General features: G+C 45.1%; 1 pseudogene; it reads left to right on the top strand.

The window, feature by feature from the left end:
- Positions 1–3,049: 3,049 nt before the first annotated feature.
- On the top strand, positions 3,050–3,575 carry LOC127198070 (60S ribosomal protein L17-like; annotated as a pseudogene).
- Positions 3,576–7,080: the final 3,505 nt, after the last annotated feature.

Genomic DNA, 7,080 nt, shown 5'->3' with positions numbered 1-7,080 from the left:
CGTGTCTACCACACAACCACCACACCCAAGACTCTGGGAACGTCACAGAAGTGGGGGTGGCAAGACTGTAAGAGCCAGAGGACCAGGATGTCTGCTGTCTATGACAAGGACCCTGCACCTGTGAAGTCTCAGCAATATGGCTGCCTAAGCAAAACCCAAACAATGACAACACCGGTTGATATGCCAGCATGGATGGAGAGAACCTCAAAAGGCCCCACCTCTAGATGAAGAGCTTCAGGGAATCAGTGGCCACTGAGCAAGGGAGAATCAGTCTCCTCCAGGGACACGCCCCCCCTGACAGGTCATCCAACCCCAAATGGTCAGCCCTAATCACACACATGCATATGGGCAACACTCAATGGATTAAGCAGGTTGTATTGATATATGCATATCTGCATGTATATGTAACAATAATTAAAGAAGAGGTCATGAATTTGAGAGAGGAGGGAGACACACGAGGAGTTGGAGTGAGAAGAGGGAAGGCTGTAAAGACTTAAGATGAATACTGTACTTATGTGTGAAAGTCTCAGATGTATTTTTTAATTTAAAAAAAAAAGAGGCAGAAAACAAACTATTCAGCTCAAAAATGCATTGTCACAAGCAAGCTTCCAATTTTCCTTCTGCTTTTGATTTCAAACTAGTGGTTACCAGTTGAAGAGTGGGATGGGTAGACAAAGGAAATTTTAAGACATTTATTCATTCAACAAACATTTACTGGGTTCCTGTTAAGTTGGTCTCTGGGCCCACAGGAGATACATTGAGGAACAAATGATTCCTACTTTTGTGTAACCCTGCCTGAGAAGTAGAGACCAGCATTAACACAAAAACAACTACTCAAATTAACCAACCAGAGACTGGTGACTGCTTGGAAGGAGGCGGGGAAACCCCAAAAGGGACAGCATAAAAGAGAGTAGGCATTGTATCAATAAAAGAAAGATGAGCACAGGGATAACAGGGTAAAGTGAGGCGGGAAGGGATGGGACCAAAGGGGATGGGACCATAGCTCTTCTATGTCAGAGCATCAAGGGCTAAAAGGCAGGACCTTAGCCAAAAGGGGGACCAACAAGCCACCAAGGACCTTGTGGCCATTCTAGAGATCTTGTTCTTAAGATGAATTTGAAGTTATTGTCGAGCCCCTGTGGTTAGTGATGGTCAAGATCTGGTTTGAGTTTTCACCAGTCTGACTATCATGTGGAGGGAGATGTCGGGGCTGAGGTGGCAAGGCCAGCGACAGCATGGCTTCACGACCCCTCGCTGCCGTGGGAGGTCGCAGAGTCCAACGGCAGGAGCCTCACCCTAAGAAAGAAGCTGATGGTGAACAGAAGGGGACAGCACGGTGACACAGGAGTTGGCTTGCCCATCCTCTCTGTGCCCTGGAGGAGGGGCTTCCCAACAGAATGCTGGTGAGTGTGGAAAGATGCTTTCTCTAAGAAGACCCCTAGGAGACATGTCTGCTTCAGAAAGTCAGCATGAGCCTTGACATTTAATGGTGCTGCTTGACACTTAGCAGGACAGTACCAGAAATTATGTTGATGAGTTATTTATTATTTAAATAACTTAACATGTTATTTACACCATGATACACGCTTATTGCAGAAATTTCATGAAACATGGGAGAGATCGAAGGGCACACACAAAAAAAAAAAAAACCGGGCGATCCCGCTGTGGTGGACGGTGTTCATTCACACTGTGGTCTCTAGTCTTTGTATTATTTTGATACGTGTCATCTTTCAATATTTTCTATTAAAACTGTGTGTGTGTGTGTGTGTGTGTGTGTGTGTGTGTAAGCACTTGAACAAATCTTTTAGGTCCATTTTTAAGCAATGAGCAAAATGGATTTTTAAAGTTGATTTATAAGGCTGGGTGGGGTGGCACACGCCTTTCATCCCAGCACTCAGGAGGCAGAGACGGGCAGATCTCTGAGCTCAAGATGAGTTCCAGGACAGCCAGGGCTATACAGGGAGACCCTGCCTCAAAAACAAACAAAAAATGATTTATACATAGTAGATAATAGATGATAGATAGAAGACACAAAAATTGATAAATTATTGATTTGATGATGATAAATAGGTACCTTGGTAGATAATAGACATATAAATGGGTAAATAAATAATAAACTTATAGATGCTAGGTAGGTAAGTGATATATTGATAGATGGATAATAGGGGATAGATTAACAAATGATAGATATAGATTGGTAGATGATAAATTAAATGACGAGAAATCGGCAGCAGTTAGATGATAAGTAAGTAGACGGATAGGTGGGTGGGTAGGTGATAGGTAACTAGGCAGACACAGATGAATGGCAGCTATGTAGCTAGGTGATGGGTCGGCAGATAGAGACATAGATAGATGATCCATTCATAGAGTTTTCATCATTAAATAATTTAAACCCTAGGCTGCATTTTTGACAGTATCAAAATTGTTTCTTTCCAATCATTTCCATGAATAAATAATGTTCTTGCTTGTTCAGTCAGAAGCAATTGTTTGGCCAAGTGCTGAATGGTGTCTCCAAGGCCCTGGAACCCTGTCCTTCCATCTTCTGCTTTGCCGGCATGCCACAGGCACAAAGCCGGTATTCCCCCACAGTTGTGCCGCAGGCTGTAGACCACACAGGACCTTATGTTTTAAACTGTTTGTATATCAACACCGAGCTGCTAATGGAAATGACAAATTTCTCAGTTTTCTTGTTTCTAATAGCAATCCAAAAGCAGAGAGAGAGAGAGAGAGACAGAGACAGAGACAGAGAGAGAAAGAGAGAGAGAGAGAGAGAGAGAGAGAGAGAGAGAGAGAGAGAGAGAGAGAGAGAGAGAGACTGATTCCAGTTATCAAAGGCAAAACGTAATCAAGAGCCATGGCCACCGGGACCACTTGGAGTGAGAACCTCTCGTAGCCACGCCTAGACCAGGTGCCACTCAGACTCTGTGCAGATAAAAACCTTGACAAGGAAATTTATTTTAAAATGATTATTTGGTATACACATACTTTTACCATTTATTAAGGCCGAAAGCAAGCTGCTCCTGTGAGCAGACTGAGGTGACCCGTGAAGATGGTTCACTACTCTCTTGATTCAGAAAACTTTAAAAAGCCATGCAAATTAAGAGGTTCAAATCTTCGTGTTCACTTTAAGAACACCCGAGAAACTGCCCAGGCCATCAAGGGTGAGCATATCCGGAAAGCCACCAAGTATCTGCAAGATGTCACTTTAAAACCATTCCTGTGGTATAATGGTGGCATCGGGAGGTGCGCCCAGGCCACACAGTGGGGTTGGACTTAGGGTCGGTGGCCAAAAAAGAGTGCTGAATTCTTGCTGCGCATGATTAAAAATGCAGAGAGCAATGCTGAAGTTAAGAGTTTAGAAGTACATTCCCTGGTCATTGAACACGTCCAGGTGAACAAGGCACCTAAGACGCTTTATGAGCTTACAGAGCCCATGGCCGGATTAACCCTGCCACATCGAGATGATCCTCACTGAGAAGGAGCAGACTGTTCCAAAGCCAGAGGAGGAGGCGGCACAGAAGAGGAAGATATCCCAGAAGAAGCTGAAGAAACAAAAACTGATGGCATGGGAATGAATTCAGCATATAAATTAACGCAGATAGAAGTAAAGGTTTTCTAGTGGTCTTAATTTATAAGCAGATTGTCTCAGGGATGACTTGTTTCAAGTTACTCAAGCCTGTTTGATAAGCCCTGTTGGGAAGAGTGTGCTTTCACATGCCGAAAAGGTTTACTGAAGTCATCAAGCAGGGAGGCAGATTATTGACAACCCCTTAACTATGCCGTGTGAAACCGACCATGGCTGGCTTTAGTGAGTTAGCATGTCCTGGGCAACTGTTGTGTAGAAGACTATAGATACAAGATCTGCTCACCCAGGAGCCATTGGCTATATGACAAACCTGCCTTTACCGGGAGAGGAATTCTTTTTTTTTTTTTGGTTTTTTGAGACAGGGTTTCTCTGTGTAGCCTTGGCCATCCTGGACTCACTTTGTAGACCAGGCTGGCCTCGAACTCACAGCGATCCGCCTGCCTCTGCCTCCCGAGTGCTGGGATTAAAGGCGTGCGCCACCACGCCCGGCGTTGGAGAGGAATTCTTTACAGTTGATTCTAATTAGGTTATGGTATAGCTTGAAATATTTTTTCCAAGCGATTTGTTAGAAAGGGCAATACCCCCATATAGAGGTTCTCAAGTCTAACTGAAAACCTTGAAGTGGCTGCCTGACAGCAGTGTACCTACTTTCTGTACACATTTGCCTATTTATGATATTTAATAAAACACCGTTTAGTATTTAAAAAATTAAAGCAAATCTGCATATGAATAAGATGGACGTGCTTGTTTATTTTTACATAAAAATTAAACCTTCTGGCGGGAGAAGTTAAGAGCACTTGCTGTTTTTCCGGAGGACTCACTCAGATTCCGCTCCTAGCACCTGTATCACGTGGCTCACAACTAACTGTAACTCCAACGCTGGGGGATTTGATCCCCCTTTCTGGCCTGTGTGGGTGCTACACTCACATGTGCACACACTCCCCCCCATAAGTAAAAACAGATAAATCATGTATGAATATTTAATACTGCAGTGTGTAGCACATCTTTGGCATTTTTCAAAGTTGATAGATATTTCGACTTATAATCATCACTGCTGGGAACGCCACTTTAATAAGCACACAGCATAGAACGAAAGGCACACCCTTAGGACCGTTGCAGACACTAGAAATTCCTTCCAAATCCCAAGTCAAAGCTCTCTTAACATTTTAAAGATGGAGCCTTTCGGCAACTCAAACAACAACTTTTATAGTCAAGCGTCCTTACACGATACAATGCAGGGATGTGTGCATTTGCACGGGGAGGTGTGCATTTGCACAGGGAGGAATACGAGACGCGTCTTCTTCCACTGTTTGGCCGGGATGTTTCTCTAAGGAGAAGCGAGCTTTGTATGTGCAAAGCAAAGCATGCACCTCAGGACATGAGGTAGTTTTGATTCCCAGGCGAGCTGTTGAGGCAGCGTTGGTTTGCCTGGAGTGGTGGGGTGCCCTTCATGATGTGTGGCTGTGTGTTTGGAAGCAAGGCTGCAGTGACCACCTGCCCTGTGCTGGCAGAAGTACCTCCTAATCACCTCCTGTCGGGTTTCTTAGTTTCCAAGTTTCAGTCACTAAGTATTCAGATATTTTTACTGTTGCTGAATGTCCCACACAAACCCCATGCTCAGTTGCTTCACCCCATGGGTTAATACTCTCACAAGCCCCACGTTCCGCCCTATGGGCTCACACAGTGACACACCCCACATTCTACCCTGTGGGCTCACACACGGACACACCCACACTCCACCCATGGGCTCACACACTGACACACCCACATTCTACCCTATGGGCTCACACACTGACACACCCACATTCCACCCTATGGGCTCACACACTGACACACACACATTCTATCCTATGGGCTCACACACTGACACGCCCACATTCCACCCTATGGGCTCACACACTGACACACCCACATTCTACCCTATGGGCTCACACACTGACACACCCACATTCTACCCTATGGGCTCACACACTGACACACCCCACATTCTACCCTATGGGCTCACACACTGACACACCCACATTCTACCCTATGGGCTCACACACTGACACACCCACATTCTACCCTATGGGCTCACACACTGACACACCCACATTCTACCCTATGGGCTCACACACTGACACACCCCACATTCTACCCTATGGGCTCACACACTGACACACCCACATTCTACCCTATGGGCTCACACACTGACACACCCACATTCTACCCTATGGGCTCACACACTGACACACCCACATTCTACCCTATGGGCTCACACACTAACACACCCACACTCCACCCATGGGCTCACACACTGACACACCCACATTCTACCCATGGGCTCACACACTGACACACCCACATTCTACCCTATGGGCTCACACACTGACACACCCACATTCTACCCTATGGGCTCACACACTGACACACCCACACTCTACCCTATGGGCTCACACACTGACACACTCACATTCCACCCTATGGGCTCACACACTGACACACTCACATTCCACCCTATGGGCTCACACACTGACACACCCACATTCCACCCTATGGGCTCACACACTGACACACTCACATTCCACCCTATGGGCTCACACACTGACACACCCACATTCCACCCTATGGGCTCACACACTGACACACCCACATTCCACCCTATGGGCTCACACACTGACACACCCACATTCTACCCTATGGGCTCACACACCGACACACCCACATTCTACCCTATGGGCTCACACACTGACACACTCACACTCCACCCTATGGGCTCACACACTGACACACCCCACATTCTACCCTGTGGGCTCACACACTGACACACTCACATTCCACCCTATGGGCTCACACAGTGACACACCCCACGGTCTCACCCTCACAGGTAAGATCATGTAAAGTCCTCATAAACCTTAACTGTGAGAGAATGTGATGTAGTCTGATTGTTAAAGCTTTGAGTGTTTAGTTTCATATATAGATGTAGTTTCCCACGGCGGATTAGAAAGTCTTTCTGATGGACAGCACCTGCTGCTGTCTGAGGAATGTCTCATACTCTGACAATAGCCAAGCGTATTGATACCTTCAGAAGCATCTGTCCCCAGCTTCCTTTTCAGCAGTCCATGTGTTCACACAGGCTTCTTTTAAAGGACTAGTGCATTTAAGAAAGTAGATTGAGTAATAGAGAATATTGGCACAGAACCTCAAGGTTTGGAATTGTGCTTAATTGACAAAGGAAAAAATTAACTGGCTATTAAAAAAATCATGGAGAAGTAAATGCTTTAAAATAATAAAGTGAAATCCTTAAAGAGAGAATAATGTAAAAAAAAAAAAAGTCATGTTAAATGCTTAAAACTGGCATTCCCCAGAGGAAAGAATTTAGAGAAAATTAAATACAAGAAAAAAATTTAAGTTAAAAGGTGATAAAGGAGAAGAAAATAAATGTACCTAGAGAGTGAAGTCTCTGAAGGAGAAATGAACACAAATGTTTTGAAAGATGCATAGATTCTAAAGAA

The sequence above is a fragment of the Acomys russatus genome, chromosome 14, assembly GCF_903995435.1.
Source record: "Acomys russatus chromosome 14, mAcoRus1.1, whole genome shotgun sequence".
NCBI classification, from domain to species: Eukaryota; Metazoa; Chordata; class Mammalia; order Rodentia; family Muridae; genus Acomys; species Acomys russatus.
Note: the sequence above shows the minus strand (reverse complement) of the source record. Positions and strands in the feature narration are given on the sequence as shown.